Source organism: Ictidomys tridecemlineatus, chromosome 2 (genome assembly GCF_052094955.1).
Source record: "Ictidomys tridecemlineatus isolate mIctTri1 chromosome 2, mIctTri1.hap1, whole genome shotgun sequence".
In the NCBI taxonomy this organism is placed as follows: domain Eukaryota; kingdom Metazoa; phylum Chordata; class Mammalia; order Rodentia; family Sciuridae; genus Ictidomys; species Ictidomys tridecemlineatus.
The window spans coordinates 119,237,382-119,263,957 of record NC_135478.1 but is presented as its reverse complement, the minus strand read 5'-3'; the positions used below and the strand labels follow the sequence as shown (position 1 = coordinate 119,263,957).

Below are 26,576 nucleotides of genomic sequence, written 5' to 3'. Positions count from 1 at the left end.
CAATTCCTAGGGACGTGGGTGAGCTACAAGGGACCAGGAGCCCCCCAAACTGCAGGATTGTGTGGGTGATCCTCCTTGGGCATAAGACCCCAAAACATCAAAAGAATTCTTGATTTATTAGGCAGAAGAACTGGCTTCCAGACCTTATTTATCCCTTCTTCCCTTCCTGTCATCGTGCAACCCACAGAATGGGACCTGTGTCCTGCCCTTCTCTGTACTGGGACTATAGCCCTGAAGAAGATGGGCCTCTAACTCCTCTTGTCCAGAACCCCAATAAGTACGAGGCCAGTTTTATAAGAGCTGATAGAGGGGCAACTCCAGGGGCCACAAGAGCCTCAAACTGGAGCTCCTGACCCAGTAAATGGTGGGAGGCAAGTTGGAAGTCAGCAGATGAGTCTCTACTCAGTGTCCATGACCTTGGGAAGAACTCCAGCCTTGTTGAGCCACGGTTCTCCTGTTTCCCATGAGCTGATGGCACTACTTCTCAGGAGGGGGCAAGAGTGGAAGAGATGAGCTGGGTGCAATGGCACACACCTGTAACCCCAGCAGCTCAGGAGGCTGAGACAGGAGGATCATGAATTCAAAGCCAGCCTCAGCACCTCAAAAAATACAAAGGGCTGGGGATGTAGCTCAGTCATTAAGTGCTGCTGAGTTCAATCCCTAGTACCAAAAAAAAAAAAAAAAAAAGTGGAAGAGATAAGGGCCTATCTTGGATCCTGGCCCAGGAACTGTGCTGGAACCCCTGGATATGGGACTCATCCAGGTGCCCAACTCAGCTCAGTGCTCGTTCCCCTTCCCTGGAGCCAGAAGGGCACCCATTTAAAATGCTCCAGGGAAGAGAGTGCTGGTGTGGGAATTGGGGATCTGGTCCTTGCCCCACTCTGCCTGGATTACCAAGTGACCCTGACACTTCCCAAGGGCTTAAGTTTCCCACTACACAGAAAGGACCAGGCTGCCCATTTGGCCATGGGCAAATGCATTCAGGTGGGGGAAGTGCCAAGACAGGTGAGCAGTCAGGGGGCTTCCAGAGGAGATGGCATAGCTGAGGACTGAGCAGGGGTCACAAAAACTGAGTGGGCTCCCTGGACCTGGAGTCCTGGCAGAACCTCTGGGTGTGATGGAGGAAGTTGGAAGTAGGGTCCTGGGAAGATGGCTCCATTACTCCACACTCACTAACTGGTGAGGTAATGACAGAGAACAGGGCCTCTGGGGTTAGGTGGACCTGGGTTTGAATCCCTCTCATCTTTGCTTCATCAGGGACCCTGGGTAAGGATTTCACCTACTCACACCTCATTATTTCCATCTGGGAAATGGGCTTAGTAAACATACCTATACAAAAGATTGTCAGATTATGACATGACTCCATTTATATGAACTCTCCAGAATAAGCAATCTAATCAGAATAAGCAATCTCTCTAGAGAGACAGGAAGTAGATTAGAGTGGTTATGCAGAACTGTGGGGGTAGGGTGAGCGGGTTGTGGGATAATAGCTAAAGAGTGAGCCTTTGAATGGTTTGAATGATTGATGTGTTCATTATATCTCAATAAATCTGTTTCCCTCCCCCTCATCCTCCAAAAAAACCCAAGAAGTTGTTGGGAGGGTCAGATGAGCGGCTACATGCCTAACACACTCTTAAGTGTCCTTAAATGTTAGCTGCCCCTGGTATTATTTGTTCCCTACAGCCAGTCCCACCCGCTCCCAGGGAAGGCTGATAGGGTTTGGGAGGAAGAGAAGGGGCCTGGCTGGCCAGGGGCTGGCTGGGGTCTCCAAGCATAACCTCCCTGAGGCTCACTTTTCTCATCTGCAACGTGGGAGTGACTTTCCAGGCATTGGCCACCTCTAGGGACATCAGGAAGCTCCCAGGAGACCATAGGTTTTGACAGGTACAGAAACAAGGTTGAATGTGGAAGAGCAGGGAGTGGGGAAGGTGTAGTGCCCCTTTTATCTGCCCCTCAAGGGACTGGCCTCATGCAGCCACTCCTCATGTCCTAAGTGTGGCTTTCATTCAGGACACTGCATAGGGAATAGAGCAGGAACCAGTGTCCAAAGCCACCTGGAGCTTAGAGCCCCAGAGAAGGTTCTCCTGGTGCTGGAGTGGAGACCAGCATGTCACCACTCTGGGCCTCAGTTACCTCATCTGTAAAATGGGGCATAAAGAAATAGGGCCTTCCTAGGACTGCTGAGGCTCACTGTGACTGGCATGGTGTCGACAGTTAGTACATTGCTTTTTTTTTTTTTTAGAATCCTTATTCCTGATTGCCATCCTTATGAAATCGTCATCCAGCAGATGCCTTTTATCACCCCACCCCAGCTACCTTCTCACACACTGTCAAGTTCCCCATGACAGGGCCGAGATGCTCCCTCCCAACCTAAGGGGGCTGAGAGAAGCTCAAGGAGACCCTGGCTCCCTTCTTTGTGCCCCTTTCTCCAAGTTCAGCCACAGAAGGCACAGCCCGTGGGTCCTGCAAGTACTGAAGCCTCCTCTTTGTCTCCTTCCACCCAGCTACAGGGGAAAGTCACCAGGCCACCCCCACCCCCCCAGCCGGCCTTGCTGGACTTCTGCTCTCACTTCGATGGGAGCTCAGCTCAGCATTTCCTGCTGCATCTCTCCCTCTGCAGAGCTGTGGCTTGCCCAGAACCCAGCCAGGGCCACCCCAGCTCTCCAGCATCTGTACTATGCCGTGGGGGCAGAGGATAGGGACCTGCTTCCCCAGCTCCAGCCCAGCAGCCGCAGTGCCTGATTTATGGCTCCCTCTGGGCTCTCTCCAGCAGAACTGCCTACAAACCACTTCTGGGCCCTTCCTGTCTGGGTCCCTGTTTGCAGGCAGTCAGGTTGTCTCAGGCCACAGCGGGTACTCGGGACATCAGGGCAGGTTGTGGAGCAAGAAGGACAGGCATCCATCTTAGCAGTGCAGTATTGGGCTGGGCAGCCTGGAGTAGCTTATGGGACCTCTCTGGGCCTCAGTTTCCCCATTTGTACAGTGTGAATGACCTTGAAACTGCCATCACTGATACCGTGCTTCTAATTGCCCTTCAGTTCCCTTCTCCCCCAAGTCTGTTGCGTTGGCACTGATTTACCAGGACCTTGGCAGGCAAGGCAAGCAAGACAGCAGTGGGCCATGGGGGTGGTAGAGAAGCCCAGCTTGGGAGTCCAGGCTCCTCCCTTCCCCTGGGGCCACTGCCTCCATCTCTGCAGCTCTGGGTCCTCATTCATAAGTTAGGGAGAGTCAGACCTGAGCTCTAACAGGTGACAGTTAAGTTACTATGGGCTTCCTTCCCTTTGAGGTCAGGCCCCACATCCCCTAGCCTGGTTCCCAGAGGCTGTCCAGTCCAGACAGGGAGGAATTGGCTGCTGGAGGGCAATTTGTAGCCAAGGTGGTGGTGGTGGTGGTGCGGCACCTGGGATGGTGCCTCCAGGTGATCTGCAGGATCTCAGCTCAGGGGTGAGCAGGAGGAGGGGAGGCCAGAGCAGGCTCCCACACAGGATCTACAAGGAGGGTGTGGGACTATTAAAACCTTGATGATCTATTTGCTCATTTGTTCATCTTCCCAGCAAATATTTAGTCAGCATCTTCCCCTTAATGGCTCCCGCATACCTGGAAAAGACAATCCTAAGCACCTCCCACGTATTAACTTGCTTTTATGATCACAACACCACTGTTTTCCTCATTAGGCACAGAGAGGTTAAGTCACTTGTCCAAGGTCACACAACTGATAAGTGATAGAACCAGGTCTGAAACCAGGGGGTCCTCTGAAGTCCAAGGCCCAAACCTTTATTTTTTTTGCAGTGCAAAATAAATGGTGAATACCCAAATCTTGATTGTTGATGACATTGGGAATATTGAGGAAATTCTAATATCTCTGTTTCACAGAGGAGGAGACCAAGGCATAGAGAGGTGATGTCATTTTTCTTTTTTCTTTTTTTTTTTTTGGTGGAGAGGGGTACCAAGGATTGAACTCAGGGGCTAAGGGGCACTTGACCTCTGAGCCACTTCCCTAGCCCTATTTTGTATTTTGTTTAGAGACAGGTCTCACTGAGTTTCTTAGGACCTCCCTAAGTTGCTGAGGCTAGCTTTGATTTCACGATCCTCCTTCCTCAGCCTCCCTAGCTGCTGGGATGACAGGTGTGCACCACCATGCCCAGCAGTGATGTGATTTTTCTAACCCACATCGAGTGGTGACAGTGCTGGCATTTGTTGAAATGGCCTCCAGGTTGAGAACAAGACCCTGGAGGGTGAGAGAAGACGAGTGGTAGCTTTTGCTTGGGGTCAGTCAGGCAAATGGCCAATAATAGTTATAATAATAATAGCAGTACTTTTTTTAGGAGCTATTATTGTGTGTTAGGCACCATGCTAAGCACATTATACTCATACTTCCAGTTATACTTCACCACTATGCTATTAGGCAAGTGCTGTGTTTTATAACCTTGTTGTTGTTTTTTTTTAATATTTTTTTAGTTGTAGATGGACACAGTGCCTCTATTTTTTTAATTTATTTTTATGTGGTGCTGAGGATCAAACCTAGTGCCTCACACATGTAAGACAAGCAAGCGCTCTACCACTGAGCCACAAACCCAGCCCCTATAACCTTGTTTTATAGCTGAGGGAATAAAAGCTCAGAGAGGTTGTGTGACTCGCTCAAGGTCACACCGCAATGATTTACCAATCCAGGGTTTAAAAATTCGTTGTTTTTTTTTTTTTTTTTTTTTTTTTTGGTTGTGCTGGGAATGGAACCCAGGGCCTTACATATACCTGGCAAGTGCTCTACCACTAAGCTAAATTCCTAGCTCTAGGGTTTAAGTTTTTTAAATTATTTATAAATGGTCCAAAAAACTTTGGACGAAGAATAGACAGTTCCAAGTCTTTTCTCCTCCCCTTCTATCCCCAGCTACCCAGGCCCTCCCCAAGAGGCAACTGGGATGATTTGAGTCTCCCAGATCTTTCCAGGCAGATTTTTGCATTCTCAGACAAACCCAGTGGGCGCTGTTCACAGCCAGGTTTAAACACAGGCCTGTGAGGTGACTGTCACCCCTAGGGCTGATCGGGACTTGGGTCAGAGTGCCCACTGTGCCCTGGCAGAGATGTGGGACCACCAGAGGCCTGTGTCCCCACCTGGAGTCCTCCTCCCTCTCCTGGTCATCTTCTCGTCTTCTCACTGTCGCTGTGTCCTCCACAAGTTGGCTGGGCAGCCTGCCTGGCTCTGTTCCGAGGCTGCAGCAGGCGTAGGACTGGTCCGTGGTGCTGGCTGGCTGTGCTGGTGCAGGGCTGCCTCCCTTCAGGCGTGTGACACCTGATTCATTCACCTCACAGAGACAGCCTCGTGTGGGGAAGCAGCTACTACAAAGGCAAAGGGGCCAGATTGAGTGGGCCCTGGGTGGGGCAGGAGCTGGGGTATATGGGTGCAGGGCAGGGCAAGGCGGGGATGCCTCCTTTGGGGCCAGGCTTTGGACTTGGGCTCAAGTCCTTGTTGCACCCTTCTGGGTGGTTCTACTCCCCCTCCCCCAGGAGCCTTCATTTTCTCTGAGGATTAAGAGACAAAGTGCCAAACTGCTTGGGGAATGTGAGCCCTCCCTAAGTGATAGCTGGACTGTTTTAATGATAGGCTCTGGGCTTATCCACTATCACAAGCCTCCATCTGACCCCTGAAAAGCAGTACCACCAGACCCGTGGAGCCTGCACCCAGAACTCTTCCTTCCCTCCCCACATGCAGAGAGAAGTGCCTGTGCCTTGACCTTGGGTGGTCTTACTTAGGTATATAGGTAGCAGAGATCCAGGACCCCACTCCACTCCCCAGGTGACCCTCCACAGGAGACCTAATTGGTCTTTACCCTCACTGGGGGACAGGGCAGCAGTGAATATGTGCACAGGTTTAGAGGGCACTAACAGGAAGTGGAAGCGGATACAGACAGCTTAGTGCTGGGAGTCAGATGTCTGGGGCTGTCTCTTGCTTACTTGGGAGCCTTGGGCTTGCTTGAGCCTCAGTTTCCTCCTCTGTGAGATGGGCATGATCTTCTGTCCCATGAACTTCATGGGATTTGGGGTACTCAGGGGAGGAAATGCATGACCAGCTCATGCCACCTGTAAAGCAGAGGTGGTGAGCAGGCAGTCCCAGGCTGAGGACCAACTTGGTTTAGTCCCCAAAAGCCATTAAAAGGATTTCATTTGGAAATAGTAGTGATGGTCAAAGAACACTGTGAATGTACTTAAAACACTGAACTGTACATGTAAAAGCTAGGGCAGATGGTACATTTTAGGCAATATATATTTTGCACTTTTTTTCCCTTTTGAGAAATATTGCCCAGGCTGCTCTTGAACTGGTGGGCACAAGTAATCCCTCTATCTCAGGCTCCCAAGTAGCTGGAACTTAATAGACAAATGCCGCCATGCTGGGCTTTTTCATACAATTTTTAAAAAATATTTATTTTTTAGTTTTTTAGGTGGATACAATATCTTTATTTTATTTTTATGTGTTGCTAAGAATCAAACCCAGGGCCCCACACATGCTAGGCGAGCATACCACCACTTGAGCCATATCCCCAGCCCTTTCCACAATTTTTAAAAATATTTTTGTAATCCTATTTATTTTTTCAATGTGGTACTGAAGATCAAACCAAGTGCCTCACACACAACTACTACTCTACCACTGAGCTACAACCCCAGCTCCCCCAATTTTTTTAATATATATTTTTTTAGTTGATGGACCTTTATTTAATTTACTTATATGTGGTGCTGAGAATCAGGGCCTCACATATGCTATGCAAGGGCTCTACCACTTAGCCACATCCCCAGCCCTATTTTGTATTTTAATTAGAGACAGTCTCACTGAGTTACTTAGTGCCTTGCTTTTGCTAAGGCTGGCTTTGAATTCTTAATCTTCCTGTCTCAGCCTCCTAAGCCATTGGGATAATAGGTGTGCACCACTGTGCCTGGCCCCCAGCACAATTCTTTTTTCTTTCTTTTTCTTTTTTTTTTTTTTTGGTGGTGCTGGGGATTGAACGCATGGCCTTGTGCATGCGAGGCCAGCACTCTACCTATTGAGCTATATCCCCAGTCCCCCAACACAATTCTTTTTTTTTTCAATTGTAGTTGGACACAATATCTTTATTTTTTATTTTTATGTGGTGCTGAGGATCAAATCCAGAGCCTCGCACATGCTAGGCAAGTGCTCTACCGCTGAGCCACAATCCCAGCCCCTACAATTCTTTTTTTTTTTTAAATTTATTTTTCAGTTTTCTGCAGACACAATATCTTTATTTTATTTTTATGTGGTGCTAAAGATCGAACCCAGCACCCCGCGCTTGCCAGCAAGTGTGTTACCTCTTGAGCCACATCCCCAGCGCCCCCTACAATTCTTTTTAATGTGGGGGAGAATATCTAAAACAGTTGCCCTGTCAGAAAAACAGCTCCCTTTTTTTTTTTTTAATTAAACCAGGAATTGAATCCAGGGGTACTTAACCACTGAGACACATGCCTACCCCTTTTAATGTTTTAAGACAAGGTCTTGCTAAGTGGACCAGGCTGGCCTTGCACTTTCAATCCTCCTGCCTCAGCCTCCCAAGTTGCTGGGTCTATGGTGATGCACCACCACACCCAACTAACAGCTCATTTTAAGGAACTCAATAAGGGCAACCTGGAAAGACCTTTAAGAGGTGGTTGGGGTGTGAATATACCCCAATCCATGTGCTATCTAAAGGGAACTAGAACTTTGGAGCTGGCCCAGCCACTACAACCACAGGCCTCTTCCCATCTTCCAGTGTTTCCCATTGGCTGGATCTAACAAAGGCCATTGGCAAAGGAGCTTGGGAAATGTAGTTTTCAGAGGTAAACCCTTCAGAGGCTGAGTAGGGCAGAGGGAGGACAGCAGATGGGTCTGTGATCACAAGGCGGATGATCAAATGACCAGAATAATTGTCAGTGTTAAACAACTGAGCAATTGAGCATTAAAATTGAAATTTCTAGCTCCTGAAACACCAAAGGTCCACCATCAATCAGTGGTAGACCTAAAGGTGGGGAAAGGAAAGGAAGATGGGGTGGATGTGAATGTTTGTGAGGCCCATCTCTGCCTAGTCATGCTGTGGCCTTGGGGAGCCTTGCTAAAGAGTCCTGAGAAGCCTGTACAGGGTCACAGGGTTCTGTCCAGCACTGTACAAGGAGGAGCTCCATGCGCTTTAGGGAACAGATAAGGGGAGAAGAAGCCATGAGGACCCTGAGCTGGATAGACTGAGCAGGCAGGACCTGAGGAGCCAGTGGGCTCAACTGATCCCCAGAGAACGCACTTGGTATCTGGGACCGTGGGAACTTTCCTTCTGTAACTTTTGGGGAACTGTCTGGCTCCTTGGGGGCTTCATTTATTTTAGTTTTCTTTCTGACCTCATGTTCCAAGAAAGCCCCATGTGTAGTCTCACCTTGGAGGAATAGATGGGAGAACCGGGGAATTCCCTCCGAACATGCCTGAGAGGAATCTAGAAGCACTCAGGAAAGGTTTCAGACCTGCCTAGGGTGGCATGTTGAAAATTTTTTAGCTTCTTTTTCTTTTTTCTTTTGCTATCCTGGGATTGAGCCCAAGGACACTCTACCACCCTTCCCAGTCCTTTTTATTTTTCTGAGACAGGGTCTTGCTGTTGTTATGCCAAATTCGTGGGACCCCAGTAGACCTCCAGAAGCCAAATCCGATGCAATCACACAAGAGTCTTTATTGCAAGCTCGGGCCTGGACTCACAACCGTTCCTGACGCATTGGTCCCAGGGAGTGAGTCCCGGTCTTTTGTTCAGTGAGATTTTATAGGTTTGGGGGGATACTCTATGCGTCATAACATCACATAGCAAATCATTCCATACCGCGGGAAAGTCAACAATTCTTAACATTCAATGGCGAGAACAATTTGGGTAAGTGTGATTGGTTAGTATAAGAGGGGGATTCATTTGAACTGATTGGTTTAGGCCACGAAGGGTGTATGTGCTAAACTACACGGTTTCCCAACATGTTATCAACCACCATAAACCACTTGGGGGTCACCAGGCATTCCAGGTATTTTCTCTGTCTTATGCTGATTGGAGGTTGCTAGGGGGGTTGCTATGGGTTCTCACCTAGCCTAACTGAGTCAGGGACACCTGGCACTGCAGACCTCTCCTGTTATTTACAAACAACTCAGCAAGGTGGGTATGTGCTTAGGAGTGCTCTGTGGGTTTTTCCAAGGACAAGGGTCATGTCCCCTTCCTTAGGACAGGTCTTGAGGTAGAAGCTGCTGTTATTTATTTATTTTTAAAGCCATGTAGTTTAGCATGTACACCCCTCGTGGCCTAAACCAATCAGTTCAAAGGAATCCCCCTCTTATATTAACCAATCACCCCTACCCAAATTGTTCCTGCCATTGAATGTGCTAATCAATGGTAAGAGTTGTTGTTTGACTTTCCCGCGGTATGGAATGATTTGCTGTGTGAGGTTGTGACGCATAGAGTATCCCCCAAAACCTATAAAATCTCACTGAACAAAAGACCAGGACTCACTCCCTGGGACTGCTGCGTTGGGAACGGTTTTGAGTCCAGGCTTGAGCTTGCAATAAAGACTCTTGTGTGATTGCATCAGATTTGGCTCCTGGAGGTCTATTGGGGTCCCAGGAATCTGACATAACACTGTATTGCTGAGGCTGTTCTCAATGTTGCAATCCTCCCGCTTCGGCCTCCTGAGTAGCTGAGGTAACAGGCATGTGCTGCTGTGCCTGGCCACATGAGGAGTTCGAGGAGAGCTATGCTTAGACCATAGTTCTCTTGGCTCCCAGGAAGCTCAGAGCACTGGCTGTAAGCTAGTGACACTGGGGGCAAATCCTGACTACTGCTCAGCGAGCTCATACAAGCCTCCTATAACTTGAAGAGCAACTTCTTTCCATTAGAAGGGGATACAGTACCTCCCTTGCATGGTTGTGGGATGGAGTGGACGGGGTTGTCAGGTGTCCACATGGTACCTGGAAACTACACTCTGACCCCTAAGAAGAGAATTCCCCAGGGCTGGGGTTGTGGCTCAGCGGTAGAGCACTCGCCTAGCACATGCGAGGCCCTGGGTTCGATCCTCAGCACCACATTCGATCCTCTATTTATTTATAGATAAATAAAATAAAGATATTGTGTCTAACTACAACTAAAAAATAAATATTAAAAGAGAGAGAGAGAGAGAGAGAGAGAGAAACTCTCCAGATTCCCTACTCTGTTCTTTCTTCCCCCACCAGGCAACACACTAGCAGGAATTTGTCCTCTAACAGGGATGTGCAGGAAGAAAGTCTCCTTTTTTTGATGAGACAGCAATGAGGTGATGTCTGGGTTTTTTATATCCCCATTGCTGAACTGGTGCCAGCTGCCGGAGTCCAGGCAGATCCCAGGAGCTACATTTGTCCTCTGGGTTCCCAATGCTTGGGGGTACCTTCCGGGGCTCCACTTTGAGACCCACCATCTGGGAAGAAGTTGACCAGGGCAAATGACTCAGTTCTGAAACCTACCAACTTTATTGGGGACCCAGGCTCTATGCTTGAGAGCTGATCTCACTCAAATCTTTTCTTTAAGAAATAGTTAGATTTCTTTTTCTTAACAAAGTAAGAAAGCCTTTGAGGTATAGGCAATACTGCTAACCCCACTTTGAAGGGTAAACTGAGGGCTACATAGGTTAATTATCTTGCTAAAGGGAGCCAATTTCATGTCAAATTATGGCTGTGATCCTGTGGATGGCCTGTGGATCAGACTTGGGAGCCTAAGTGCTCATTACCTTGCTGGGTCACTCACTGATCTACTCACTTTCCACAACGAAAGGACTAATGGTCTGGAGATTCTGAGATCAATGCTGATGATATTATAGGATCACATTTTAAATGGGAAAAGAGGGGATGTGGCTCAAGCGGTAGCGCACTCGCCTGGCATGCGTGCGGCCCGGGTTCGATCCTCAGCACCACATACAAACAAAGATGTTGTGTCTGCCGAGAACTAAAAAAATAAATATTAAAAAATTCTCTCTCTCTCTCTCCTCTCTCACTCTCTCTTTAAAAAAAATATTTATAAAAAAATAAATAAAAATAAATGGGAAAAGAATTTCTAAGCCAGTTGTGGTGGCCCATGCCTGTAATCCCAGCAATTTTGGAGGCTGAGGCAGGAGGATCATGAGTTTGAAGCCAACCTCAGCAACTTAGCAAGACCCTGTCTCAAAATTAAAAAATGAAAAGAGCTGGGAAGGCTGGGGCTGGGGCTCAGTGGAGCACTCTCCTAGCATGTGTGAGGTACTGGGTTTGATTCTCAGAACTACATATAAATGAATAAAATAAAGGTCCATCTGAATGGATAAAAAATGTGGCATTTATACACAATGGAGTATTACTCTGCATTAAAAAATGACAAAATCATAGAATTTGCAGGGAAATGGATGGCATTAGAGCAGATTATGCTAAGTGAAGCTAGCCAATCCCTAAAAAACAAATGCCAAATGTCTTCTTTGATATAAGGAGAGTAACTAAGAACAGAGTAGGGAGGAAGAGCATGAGATGAAGATTAACATTAAACAGGGAATGAGAGGTGGGAGGGAAAGGGAGAGAGAAGGGAAATTGCATGGAAATGGAAGGAGACCCTCAGGGTTATACAAAATTACATACAAGAGAAAGTGAGGGGGAAAGGGGAAATAAAACAAGGGGGAGAAAGGAATTACAGTAGATGGGGTAGAGAGAGAAGAGGGGAGGGGAGGGGAGGGAAGGGGGGATAGTAGAGGATAGGAAAGGCAGCAGAATACAACAGACACTAGTATGGCAATATGTAAATCAATGGATGTGTAACCGATGTGATTCTGCAATCTGTATACGGGGTAAGAATGGGAGTTCATAACCCACTTGAATCAAAGTGTGAAATATGATATATCAAGAGCTATGTAATGTTTTGAACAACCAACAATAAAAATTAAAAAAATAAAGGTCCATCAACAGCTAATAAATAAATAAATAAATAAATAGAGCTGGGGACATGGCTCAGTGGTTAATCACTCTGGGTTCAATCCCCATAACCCCCTTCCCCACAAAATAATATGCACCTGTTAAAAAAAGGAATTCAGTTACAGAATGTTCCAGGTATGCAGTGAAAGCTCTTTAGATTCCAGTCTCTAGAGATTAGCTCTGAAACCATTTATTATATAGATTTCTACAGTTTTTTCTTTGCATTTACAAGTACATGTTAATACTTTTTTGGAGGGGGTACTGGGGCAACCCAGGGGCACCCTACCACTGAGGCAAATACCCAGCTCTGTTTATTTAGCAGGGTCTTGCTAAGTTGCCCAGGCTGGCCTCAAACTTTCATTCCTCCTGCCTCAGCCTCCTGAGTAACCTGGGATTATCTTTTCTAACATTTTTTAATATTTATTTTTTAGGTGTAATTGGACACAACACCTTCATTTTATTTATTTATTTATTTTTATGTGGTGCTAAGGATCGAACCCTGGGCCTCGCATGTGCTAGGCGAGTGGTCTACCGCTGAGCCACAACCCCAGCCCCCTTATTTTTTAAAAGGTCATGTCATACATTCTGTTTTGTAACTTATATTTTACAAGTAACATTACCTGTTTGGGCAGGTGAAGATAGCTCAGTGGTAGAGTGTGCACTTGACCTGCACAAGACCCTGGGCTTCAATCCCCACACAAAAAAACAAAACAAGACAAAAAAATACAGCAGCTCTTAAAATGAAGAAATGCTTGCCTGGCAGATTCATCAAGGATCTGGTAGGGGAAGTGGCTGGTAATGTTTTGTGCAGAATCATGTGTCATGTGAGCATTTTTTAGAGAAAGTGACTGTGACTCTCATCAGAATCATAATAAATATCCAGATCCAAGTAGCTTGTTTTTAATATGGGAAAAGCAAGGCCAAGAGAAGGGATCCAGGCGAGGTGAGTGGGGAGTCCAGCCCCTCGCAATGGCCTTGGGATGAGGACAAGAATGCTGCAGTAACCTGCTCCTGGGCATCCTGCCCTGGCCTCGGAAAGGAACTGCAGCCTGCAGAACCAGAAGGAGGGCAAGGGAGTCAGCCTGCCCAAGCTACCACGCTGAGTCTCTGCAGTCCCTGCCAAAAGATTCACAGCTGCCAGGAGCTTGGGAAGGTTCCAGAGAAAAAGCCCGGTGCAGTACCTGGGGAGGCTGCAGTGCCTGCAGTGGGTGGGTCTGGCTCCTCCAGGCTCTGGGAGTTCCCCTAAGGGGCAGGCCCTGCACATGAAGGTAGGTGAGGGCAGACCAGAAACCTGGGTAGAGCGCTGGGCAGAGCGCTGAGCGCCCGGCTCCTGTTACTTGGGTTGAGTTATTAATCAATATAGTCAGGCAGCCTTTATGGACTTGAATGCATAAGACTTTTCTAACAGCAGTGGGATGATCTCAGATGACCAAAAACAGGCACTATCCATTGAGCAGTTCTCTCCTGTGATCCCCGAGCCAAGCACTGCATGTGTGCACACTTCAGCCTCCAATCAGCCCCACCTCATCAAAGAAGAATACCAGGGCCAGGGAGAGGCCCTGATATTCTTCCCACTTTACAGTGGCTCAGGGAGACCAAATAAGCTGCACAAGAGATCTGGGGGTGTGAGTCAGTGGTAGGGCACTTGCCTAGCACTTGTTCAATCCCCAGAACTACAAAAGAAAAACCAAGAAACAGCAAGAATAAAAATCTTGCTCAAGGCCAGCAGGGTCAGGTCAGCAGGTATGGATTTAAACCTGGTATCCCCCATTCTGGAGTCCCAGGCTTCAACGTCGGGCTGTCTCCTGGGGTTTCCTGGGAGGTGCTGCCACCTGGTTCAGGGATGACCTCTGTAGGGTAGAAGTAGAAGAGTTTTTGCTCTGTTAAAAAAAAAAATGTTTAACCATGAGTACATTGGGGCTGGGGATGTGGCTCAAGTGGTAGCGCACTCGCCTGGCATACGTGCAGCCCAGGTTCGATCCTCAGCACCACATACAAACAAAGATGTTGTGTCCACTGAAAAACTAAGAAATAAACATTCTCTCTCTCTCTCTCTCTCTCTCTCTCTCTCTCTCTCTCTCTCTCTCTCTCTCCTCTCTCTCTCTCTGTCTTAAAAAAAATATGAGCACATGTCATTTATGTAGTTAAAGGGAAAAACAATTTTTAAAAAATTTGTATTTCTGAAATAATTAGTAAGGAACCTGGTCAGCTTGCTGACTTACACACATAGGGCCCACTGACTTTGAGATGAGCAGGCCTCCTGTTTATGGGTAAGCCTCCCATGTACCTCCTTTCTCAGACCCAGCCTTTGGGGCCTGGAGAGACTCCTTCCAAGGTGTTCTTTTTTGTATGTGTGGGGGGGCAGTACCAGGGATTGAACTCAGGGACATTCAACCACTAAGCCACATCCCCAGCCCTATTTTGTATTTTATTTAGAGACAGGGTCTCACCGAGTTGCTTAGTGCTTCGCTTCTGCTGAGGCTGTCTTGAACTCATGATCCTCCTGCCTCAGCCTCCTGAGGAGCTGGGATTACAGTTGTGGGATTACAGTGTTCTTGGCCTTAAAGCAGGGCAGACTTTGCAGAGGAAGAGGCTTGTAGGCTAAGAAGAGGTTATGGGCAGCAAGAGAAAGACCTAAACCAGATGTACAGCCTAGAAAAAGGTTCAAAGATGTGCATGAGTGTGGGCTGTTCTCGGAATAAGAAGATTGGCCCCAGAGGTCCCAGTCTGCATGAGGGGCTCGTAGGAAAAACTAATTTGCATGCAGTTCTTGGGACCAAATACTCCTGACACCTGGCCTGGGGCCCAAGCCCAGCAGAGGATGGGCACCATTGAAGAGTTAGGAACAAGGGCTTTGGAACCAGAGGACTGGATTTAAATCCGTCTCCACCACTGACTTGCTCTGTGACCTGAGTCACTTTACCTGATGGAGCCTTAATTGTCTCACTTGAAAAACGGGGATGCTTACCTCTGTCCCACTGGCCTCCTTGGGGATTGAAGGTTTTCTGTGGCAGTTAAGGTGGTACCAATGTCAGAAAGTATTGCTTGTGTTCAGTGGATCCCAGCACACAGTAGTAGGTCTCTGTAAACCTTAGAAAATGATTTATGAGCCAGACAGAGTAGCAAATGCCTCTAAGGGATTTGCTGCTCAAGAGGCAGGAGGATTGCAAGTTCCAGGCCAACTTTGGCAACTCAGCCAGACCCAATCTCCAAATAAGTAAATAAAATGAAATAAAATATGCTAGAGATGTGGCTCAGAGGTTGAGTGCTTGCCTAGAATGTGCAAGAGGCTGGGTTCAATCCCCAGTATGGGGGTGGGGAGGGGGTTTATGAAACATTTATATGAAAGTAATACATTTTCACTATGGAGAATTTGGGAAATGTATATAAGCAAAAAAGAATATAAATATCAAAGCTATCCATGATGTCACTCTCGCTAACATTTAGGTCTCTGTCGATGTCTATGTGTTTGAGTATGCTTATGGGACTGGAATGACACTGCACATCCTGGGCTCTTATTCATTTTTAAAAATCGATGTAAAATTCACATTATAAAATTATCCATTGTGAAGTGGTCAGTGGTATTTAAAATATTTACAATGTGTTGTGCTTTGGATGTGAGGCGTCCCCCAAAAGCTCATGTGGAAGACAATGCAACAAGGTTCAGAGAAGAAATGATTGGATTGTCTGAGTCTTAACTCAATCAGTGAATTAATCCCCTGATAGGGGTTAACTGAGTGGTAACTGAAGTGGTAGGGTGTGGCTGAGGAGGTGGGGATTGGGGTGAGGCTTGGGTCTCTCTCTCTCTCTCTCTCTCTCTCTCTCTCTCTCTCTCTCTCTCTGCTTTCTGATCATCATGTGAGTTTCTTCCCTCTGCCATACTCTTCTGCCATAATTTTCTGCCTCACCTCTAACCCTGAGGAATGGAGCTGGACTTCTATGGACTGAGACCTCTGAAACTGTGAGCCCCTAAATAAACCTTTCCTCCTTTACAGTTATTCTGATTGGGTCCTTCGGTCACAGCAGTGAAAAAGCTGACTAAAACAAATGTTTTGGAACGATCACCTTTATCTAGTTCCAAAACACTTTCATTAGCCCAAAGCGAACTCTGTACCCATGAGCTTTGCAGTATGCCAGCTCCCCGTTCTCCCATTCTCCGCTAGTCTGCTCACTGTCCCTATAGATTGGCCTATTTTGGGTATTTCATATGAATGGAATCAGTAATTTCTGTCCTTTTGTGGCTGCTTCCTTTGCTTAGCATGTTTCCAGGTTTCATCCATGCTGTAGCGTGTAACATTCCTTTTTAAGGCTGGACAATCCTGCATTTGTTTGGATATACCAAATTTTGTTCATCCATTCATCAGTTGATGGGTGTTGGGTTTTTCTATCTTTTGGCTTTTATACATTCTTTTCAATTTTTTTTTAAAGAAATCCTCTTTTTCAGGGGGAGGTGGGTACCAGGGATTGAGCTCAGGGGCACTCGACCACTGAGCCATATCCCTAGCCTTATTTTGCATTTTATTTAGAGACAGGGTCTCACTGAATTGTTTAGTGCCTCCCTTTTACTGAGGCTGGTTTTGAACTCGTGATCCTCTGCCTCAGTCTCTGAGAGATTACAGGCGTGCGCCACTGTGCCAGGCTAGAAATCCATTTCTTTTTAACAGGAAAAAGAGCACACAAAATGTATTGCATGCTTAAGGCATGGGAGTATTAGACTCCAGGAATTCTTTATTAAAATAGTTATACAGATAATTGCAACAAAACAAACAAATCCATCAAGACACAGGAAAAAGAAATGCAGAGATTTAAAACAACTTTCTTACCTTCCACTTTTCATTGCAGAAGAACTCTTCTCACAGTGCTTTGCTTCTCTGCAATAATTCTTCTGTCTGAAGCAATAGGATGCTGGGAATGAGGGGACCTGATGCACAGGCCGTGAAGAATCTCTCCAGAGGTCTGATCTTCTCAACCTGAGCACCGTGTTCTTGGGTAGTTTTGAGTTATGAGTCGATTGTGTCTGTCATTTGTTATATGAACAGAAAGCTCAGTAGCACATCACCCAACAGAAGTGGTCCAGTGGGTGTTCCCACGCTGGCCCAAGCTTGGCTCACTCTGTCACCCTGATGAAGCCTGGGAGGTGGGCCCCGCTCTGCTGTCGGGGTCTCTGGAGCATTTACCGGGGTTCCTCTGTGCTCCAGCCCAACATGCAAGTCCCCCAGTTGGCCCCTATGACACCCTGGGTCCCAGCTTTACCTGTGGTGGGGAAGAGGGAGACTGATGGAGCAGGGGAGCGGGCTGGGGGCGCTGGACAAGCCCAGCTAGCCAGTGTGGCCGGTCGTTTTCCTCTTCAAAAAGAGGCTCAGGGAAGGTAAGTGACTTGGCCCACATCACCTAGGCAGACCAGATTCGATTTCTGATATCCTGTTACATAGTGGGAGGGGTCTTCCTTTGGTCCCCACTCCCAGCCAGGGATTGGCTGAAACCAAGGTGGACATCATCCCAGTGCTTCACCAGTACCATAACAGCTAGGCACAGTGCCGTGGGCACCACATATTAAATCCTCCCAGCAACTATTTTTTTTTTTTGGTGGGGGGGATTGAACTCAGGAGCACTCAACCACTGAGCCACATCCCCATCCATATTTTGTATTTTATTTAGAAAGAGGGTCTCACTGAGTTGCTTAATGCCATTGCTGAAACTGGCTTTGAACTCGCAATCCTCCTGCTTAGCTTCCAGAGCTGCTTGGATTACAGGCATGCACCACCATGCCTGGCTCCCCCTAGCAACTTCTAAAGGGAGAGATTATTATCTTCATTTTGTAGAGGAGGGAAGGAAGGCAAGTTAGGAAATTTGCCTGACCACTGGATATGGTGGTGTATCCCTCTAACCTCAGCTACATAGGAGGCTGAGGCAGGAATATCTCTTGAGTCTAGGAGTTCAAGGCCAGCCTGGGCAACATTGACCTTGTCTCAAAAAGAGAAAAAAGGAGGGACTGGGGTTGTGGCTCAATGGTAAAGCGCTCACCTTGCATGTGTGAAGTCCTGGGTTTGATCCTCAGCATCACATAAAAATGAATGAATGAATGAATAAATAAATAAATAAATAAATGTATTATGTCCAATTACAACTAAAAAATAAATATTTTTAAAAAGAGAGAGGAAAAAAGGAAAGGAAAAAATAAACTTGTGATGTCATACAACTAGAACCAGCACTGCAACCCATATCCTCTTTTTGTAGCTTTCGGTGGACACAACATCTTTGTTTGTATGTGGTGCTGAGAATCGAACCCGGGCCGCACGCATGCCAGGCGAGCGCACTACCGTTTGAGCCACATCCCCAGCCCCCATATCCTCTTTTTATAAATTGAGATATAATTCATGTCACATAGTCACCACTTGGAAGTAGAAAATTTATTGGTTTTAGTATATTCACAAGGTTGTAAAAGCATTACCTAATTCCAGAACATCTTTGTCACCCCAGAAGAAAGCTTCATTCTCATTAACAGTCACTCGCTCAAGTTATGGCTTGAGTATCCCCTAAAGGTGCCTGTGTAAGGGTTTGTTCTCAGGGTTGTGGGATCGAAAGATGTTGTGACCTGTCAGAAGGTGGGCCTTCTGCGAGATCCTTAGGTTGTTGGGTGTGTGTGGGATTGGGACTAGGGGACCCTGCCTATGCTCTTTACACTTCTTGGCTTGTGATGTGACCAGAGGCTCCACCGTTGCCATGTACTGCCCTCACCAGAGGCCAGCCATCTCAGGAGGCCAGGTCAGACCCAGGGCCTGGCACAAGGATTTATCAAAAAAAAAAGAGCAGGGCTGGGGCTGAGGCTCAGTGGCAGAGCACTCGCCTGGCATGTGAGAGGCACTGGGTTCAATACTCAGCACCACATATAAACACATACATAAAATAAAGGTTCATCAACAACTAAAAAAAGAAAGAAAAACTTGCAATCATTGTGCATTGCTGGTAAGAATAAAAATGATATTGTTTTTAAAAAAAGAATGAGCAGGGCTGGGTATGGTAGTGCATTCCTATAATTCCAGTGACTTGGGAGGCTGAGAAAGGAGGATCACAAGTTCTAGGCCATCCTCAGCAACTTAGGAAGGCCCTAAGCAACTTAGCAAGACCCTGTCTCAAAATAAAAAATTAAAAAATGGTTAGAGATGTTGCTCAGTGATAAAGCATCCCTGGCACCAAAAAAAAAAAAAAAAAAAAAACAGCAGGGCAAGATGATCACACCACTCAATCTTGGACTTCAGCTTTCACACTGTAAGCTCAATAAACCTTTTTTCTTTATAAGTTAATTGCCTCCAAATATTTCATTACAGTAATGGAAAGCTGACTAATGTACTCCCAATTCCTCCATCCTCCCAGCCCTAGGCAACCACTGATCTTTGTTCTGTCTCTATTGATTCTCTTACTCTGGACATTTCAATAAATGACATTATACACTATTTTGCCTTTTTTGTCTGGCTTCTTTCACTGAGCACAATGTTTTCAAGCTCATTCATAGCAGGAATAGTGCTTCATTCCTTTGTCTAAATGTAGACATTCCTACATTCCATAAATACATAAATATTTTCTATTTTTTAAATATATTTTTAGTTGTTGATAGACTTTCATTTTATTTATTCATATGTAGTGCTGAGAATCCAACCCAATGCCTCACACATGCCAGGCAAGTGCTACCGCTGAGCCCCAGCCCCAGCCCCAAATATTTTCTTTATCACTTTGACTCCAAGCCCAGTGATTTTCAGGTGTCCTGAATGCCAGTTATGTGACCTCAAGGTTATAGAGGCTATAATCAGCATTGCTGGGGTCTCACTGTTTCACAACTTTGCAAATGAAAATGTTGTCCAGGCCAGTTACTGCATGGCTGAAGAGCAGAGGTGCTACCAAACCAGCAAGGACTCAAGAGGAAGACTGGCCAAATGGTATGAACTTGGAAGGCTCCAGGAGTGGGCTCCATGGGGCTCCTATCCTGCACCCAGGAGTTGTTGTTGGAGTTCAGACTTACTGTGAAGTTTCCTTGGAGATGAGCCCACTGACACACTACTTCATGTCAATGATGATAATGGCTTTAAAAGTAATAAGAGTTGGGCTGGGGATGTGGCTTAAGTGGTAGCGCACTGCCTAGCATGCGTGAGGCCCTGGGTTTGATTCTCAGCACTACATAAAAATAAAATAAAGATATTGTGTCCACCTAACACTGAAAAATAAGAGCAGGGCTGGGCATGTAGCTCAGTGGGAGAACACTTGCCAAACCTGTGTGAGGCCCTGGGTTTGATCCCCAGGTAAGGGTAGTAAAACTATTAATTGTAAAAGTTCAAAACAGGCCCAGCCACCTACCCTGGTAGTTGGCTCACTTTCCTGAGCACCTACTATACACCCAATCTCCACTGGGACCTGTGTGAATCATACCCCCTGGTTCACATTGATTATTTCATAGCATCCTCATAATAGCACCTTCTAGGTAACTTAGTTTCTACCCATGAGTAAGTGGAGGCCCAGAGAGGTGAAGTGACTTGCCCAAGGTCACAAAGCTATTAAATTGAAAACTTGGTCTGTATGATGCTCAAATGTGGGCATGATGGCAAGGGCCTGCTCAGATATGTCTCTTTCAAAGAGCCCTCATACCAACCCTGCGCTTGGATCTCAGAGAGTAGTTTTCTGTTGTCAGGGCATGATCCCAGGAGGCCAGGTCTGGCACAAGGCCCAGTGTAGAATCCACAAATATTTATCAAAAAGAGTGAATGTGGAATTGTGGCTCAGCGGTAGAGCACTTGCCTGGCACGGGTGGGACCCGGGTTCGATCCTCAGCACCACATTAAAAAAAAATAATAATAAGGCATTGTGTTGTGTCCATCTACAACTAAAAAACAAATATTAAAAAAAAAAAGAGTGAATAGTGGGGCTGGAGGTGAGGCTCAGTGGTAGAGCACTTGCCTAGCATGTGTGAGGCACTGGGTTCAATCCTCAGCACAGCATAAAAATAAATAAGTAAAATAAAGATATTGTGTCCATTTGCAACTAAAAAAAAAAAAAAATTAACAAAAACAGAGAGTGAATGGTGCTGGCCCCGGTGGCACACACCTGTAATCCCAGTGACTCAGGAGGCTGAGGCAAGAGTATTGCAAGTTCAAAACCAGCCTCAGCAACTTAGTGAGGCCCTAAGCAACTTGGTGAGACCCTGTTTGAAAAGAAGAAGAAGAAGAAGAAGAAGGAGGAGGAGGAGGAGGAGGAGGAGGAGGAGGAGGAGGAGGAGGAGGAGGAGGAGGAGGAGGAGGAGGAGGAGGAGAAGAAGAAGGAGAAGGAGAAGGAGAAGGAGAAGGAGAAGGAGAAGGAGAAGGAGAAGGAGAAGGAGAAGGAGAAGGAGAAGGAGAAGGAGAAGGAGAAGGAGAAGGAGAAGGAGAAGGAGAAGGAGAAGGAGAAGGAGAAGGAGAAGGAGAAGGAGAAGGAGAAGGAGAAGGAGAAGGAGAAGGAGAAGGAGAAGGAGAAGGAGAAGGAGAAGGAGAAGGAGAAGGAGAAGGAGAAGGAGAAGGAGAAGGAGAAGGAGAAGGAGAAGGAGAAGGAGAAGGAGAAGGAGAAGGAGAAGAAGAAGAAGAAGAAGAAGAAGAAGAAGAAGAAGAAGAAGAAGAAGAAGAAGAAGAAGAAGAAGAAGAAGAAGAAGAAGAAGAAGAAGAAGAAGAAGAAGAAGAAGAAGAAGAAGAAGAAGAAGAAGAAGAAGAAGAAGAAGAAGAAGAAGAAGAAGAAGAAGAAGAAGAAGAAGAAGAAGAAGAAGAAGAAGAAGAAGAAGAAGAAGAAGAAGAAGAAGAATAATAATAATAATAATAATAATGAATGGGACTAGGAGTACTGCTCAGTGGTGAAGCCCATGCTGAGCACACACGAGACATTTGGATTCAATCTCCAGCACCAAAAGAACACATGAATGAAATTCCCCTGGTCTTATTTCAAGCAGAGGAGACTGAGGAGACTCCCTCCTCTCCCTGGGTTCACAGACCCTTCTACCCTTCGGACAAAGGCAACCAGCACATCCATATATTCATTCATTCATTGACCAACTGACAGGTGATATGAGACAGAGTGCTAAAGTGAACATGATTCCCGTTCTGACTGAGAGAACAAAATAGCTGAGCAAGGGCTGGATCAGGCCCTTCCCCAGAGGAGAAGGTCAGAGACTCGGAGGTGTTCCCTGGGAGAGAGATGAGGGAGATACAGAAGCTGGATACCAGTGTGGATTTGGGACTAGACCCACCTTTTCTGAACCAACACATCCCGTCTTGTTCAAAATTTGAAAAACAGAAACTCTAGAACATGTAGGTAAAGGGTTTTGTCCCAGGAGTTTGAATCTATATAATCAAGAAGTTTCTGGAAGGTTGTCATCCTTGAGTCTGATGTGGGAGCTTGAAGTCCACAGGAAGGGAAAGGAAGAAGGATGCAAAGTGGGGAACAGGAAGAACATGCTAGAAGACCAGGTGGAGGGGTGGAATGCAGTGTCTGTTTTCTTTTTTTTTTTTAAGAGGGGGGGGGACAGAGAGAGAATTTTAATATATTTTTTTTTTCTTAGTTCTCGGCGTCACAACATCTTCGTTTGTATGTGATGCTGAGGATCGAACCTGGGCTGCACACACGCTAGGCAAGCGCACTACTGCTTGAGCCACATCCCCAGCCCCCGCAGTGTCTGTTTTCATTGCTGCTGACTTTGATGGTATGCATGGGTGTCTTGGGAGGCAGGGCCCCTTCTACACACAAACACCGCTGGCCTGAGAGTTGGAGAACACAAAGCTGATCCAGGGCAAAGTGGAGCAGTTACAGGATGGCTGCCCCCTCTTAGCGAGCAGTGAATCAGTGTTAATGTGTGTGAGCTACAGAGAAGGCAGTGATTTTACTTCTGCCCTCCAAATCTTGTACAAGACACTCTGCTCTGTCCCACCCAAGGTAGAGAATTCTGAGAAATGTGGTTCAGCCCAGCCAAAATGACACGTTATAAATCCACCCCAGCCTCTGAGGCATCTATCTCGATCCTCCTAGCTGTGTATGTAGATTTGTTGGCTCTTCCTTTCTTGCCTCCTGAACTCCCACTATCCATTACAGGAAAAAAAAAAAAAAAAAAAGAAAAGAAAAGAAAAAGGGCTGGGAATGTGGCTCAAGTGGTAGCGTGCTTGCCTTGCATGCGTGAGGCACTGGGTTTGATTCTCAGCACCACATTAAAAAAATAAATAAAATAAAGATATTGTGTCCACCTAAAACTAAAAAATAAATTAAAAAAAAAAAAACAGACATTGGTGGCCCACCAGAGCTGGGCTCAAATTTGCACCTGCTACTTACTAGCTAAATTCTAAGCCTCAGTTTCTCCTCAATAAGACAGAGATAAGACAGCTTGCAGAGGTAGCATAAGAATATTGTCAGGGCGGAGGTTGTGGCTCAGCAGTAGAGCACTTGCCTTGCACTGGGTTCTATCCCCAGCACCACATAAAAATTAACAAATAAAATAGAGGTATTGTGTGTCCATCTACAACTAAAAAAATATATATTTTTTTAAAAGAGTATAATCATTTGGCCTGATGTGGTGGCGCACACCTGTAATCTCGGGGCTCAGGAGCCTAAGGCAGGAGGATCACAAGTTCAAAGTCAGTCTCAGCAATTTAGTGAGGCCTTAAGCAACTTAGCAAGACCCTGTCTCAAAATAAAAAGGGGCTGGAGATGTAGTTCAATGGTTAAATGCTCCTGTATTTAATCTCTGGTACAAAAAAAAAAAAAAAAAGAATATAGTCATTTGTCGTATTTGTGGTGAATTGGTTCCAGGATGCCCAGAAGATACCAAAATCCACAGATGCTCAAGTCTCTTATATAGAATGGGGTAGTATTTGCCTATGACCTACCTACCTCCTACTGGATACTTTATTTTTCTTTTTTTTTGCAGTGCTGAGGATGTAACCCAGGGCCTTGCACATGTTAAGACAAGTGCTCTACTACTAAGCTACATCCCCAGCACTCCCCTGTATACTTAATTTTATTTTATTTTGTGGTGCTGGGGATTGAACCCAGGGCCTTGTGCATGCGAGGCAAGCATTCTACTAACTGAGCTATATCCCTAGTGCCCACCCCTGCCCTGTATACTTTAAATCTAGATGGTATATAATAACAGATACAATCTAAATTCTATGTAAGTAGTTGTTAGACCATATTATTTAGGGAATACCAACAAGAAAAAAGTCTATATATGTTCAGTACAGATGCAATTTTTTTTTCTGAATAGTTTCCATCCATGGTTGGTTAAACTCAATGCACACAAAATACTCAGGATGGTATGTTTGGTAACCTAGAATAGTAACTCGAATTACACAATTAATCACAATTAATAAATTTAATCTGCACTTAACAAAATTATAATCCCAAGGCAATTTATATGCATATAGAAATTGATACATATAGGTAGATACCTACAGGTAAATAAATACATGAAAAATATAGAAAAATAGCCAGATGTAGTGGCAATCACCTGTAATCCCAGCAGCTCAGGAAGCTGAGGCAAGAGGATGTGAACCAAAGCCAGCCTCAGCAAAAGCGAGGCACTAAGCAATTTAGCAAGATCCTGTCTCTAAATAGAATACAAAATAGGGCTGGGGATGTGGCTCAGCTGTCAAGTGCCCCTGAGTTTAATTCCCATGCTGCCCCCAAAAATATATAGAAAAATAAATACACATATACACATACATAGTAAACCCAGTCTGCCAGAAAGCTGTGAAGTCATAGAGGCTTTGATTAATAGTGTCAGTGAATGTTCTCATTGAATCTTAGAGCTCTGAAAGGATCTACAGAGATTTTTCTAGGGTAAGGTTCCTGACATGATCTTCAAAGATATGTAAATGTCAAAGCTCTGATGTTTCATCTTTACAGATATGTAGATCTTTTTAGGGCTGGAGCTGTAACTCAGTGGTATAGTGATTGCCTAATGAGCATGAGGTCCTGGGTTTAATACCCAGAACTGTTAAAAAAAATTATCTGTAGATCTTTCCATTTTGTGGCAAGGAGAATTCTAATGTGATCCCCAAATGACTCTTGGCCTTGTTAAATCCCCTGCTCTTGAAGTGTGCGTGGAAGTTTGAATAGAATGAGAAGAAATTTCCATAAGTATGTTATATTACAAGGCACAGTTGACTTTAAAAAGATTATCCATTTGGACCCAACCTAATTATATGAGCCTTTTAAAAACAGGATTTTCTCCAGCTGGTAGCAGCGGAAGAAGCAAAACAATTGAAAGCCTGAGATGGATTTGATGTGTAGCAAGGTCTTCCTTGCTGAGCTGGAGGTTCCGTAGGGCAAGGATACAAGAACAGCCTCAGATTTGTCCCTGACACTCAACAGGAAAACAGGCTGGGTGTCGAGGTAGAGCGCGCCTGCAATCCCAGCGGCTCTGGAGGCGGAGGCAAGAGAATCTCGAGTTCAAAGCCACCCTTAGCAACTTAAAGAGGGTCTAAACAACTTAGCAAGACCTGTCTCTAAATAAAATATTAAAAGGGCTGGGGATGTGGTTCAGTGGTTGAGTGCCCCTGGGTTCAATCCCCAGTACCAAAAAAAAAAAAAAAAAAAAAAAAAAAGATAGAAAAAAAAAATGAACCTCAGGCTTACAACACAAGGAAACTGATGGTGCTACACCCAATAAGCCTGGAAGAGAATCCAGATGAGACCACAGTACTTGCTGCCACCTTGATTTCAGCCCAGCAAGACCTCCACAAAGAACTCAGTCAAGCCGTGCTGAACTCGGGTCTACAGAATAGTGAATTAAAGAATAGATTTTGTTTGAAGCTGCTAAGTTGGTGGTCATTTGTTACACAGCAATAGAAAACAAATAGAGATTTGCTATGAGGTGGTTTATTCTTTTAGCTCCATAAGGTAGGTATTAACATTTCCACTTTATTGATAAAGTGGCTCAGAGAAGTATAGCATCCTTCTCAAGATCAAACAGCTATTTAATTATGAGAGAGCCCCAGAAGCAAATCTGGGAGCTCCCAGGAAGGGCCTCTCCCTGCTCCCAGTCTGACATCATGATTTTTTTTAAGGGTCTACACATTGGTTACAAAAGATACCTATCGGGAAATAAATGGGAGTGTGACTTGATCATTCCCAGAGGGGCTGAGGCTGCTTGGGGACACAGCCAGGGAGATGCTGTAAATGGAAACCTACAATTTTTTTGTTAAGTTGTTTGATTTCCGTTCTCAGTTTATGTATTATAATAGATAATGTGGCCAAATGGCTTAACATTTTACAGATTCACCTATAACCACTGAGAAGTAGATATATTTATCGACTATATATTTATATAACATTTGTGTTATATATTTATATATTATAATACATATCAGTTTGTATATGATAATAGTCAATGTAGTTACATAGTTTAACATTTTATAGATTCACCTTTGTCCACTGATAAGTGGATATATTTACAAATTATAATAGATATATATCATATATTTAATATTATAATATTCATATATTTTAATGACTACATATCATTTATATACACAATGGATAATGTGGTCAAATGGTTTAACATTCTACAGATTCACTTCTGTTCACTGAGGCAATCTAGAAGCAATGACACCCCAGAGCA

The 26,576-nt window shown here is 45.4% G+C and overlaps 1 long non-coding RNA gene across 1 annotated transcript in view; it reads left to right on the top strand.

Moving 5' to 3' along the window:
* Positions 1–19,410, top strand: part of LOC110599207 (uncharacterized) — a 31,937-nt gene extending 12,527 nt beyond the window's left edge. The window contains exon 5 of the long non-coding RNA XR_013434997.1: positions 16,799–19,410. This is a non-coding gene — a long non-coding RNA (uncharacterized LOC110599207). The remainder of the gene's footprint in view (positions 1–16,798) is intronic.
* The last annotated feature ends 7,166 nt before the right edge of the window (positions 19,411–26,576 follow it).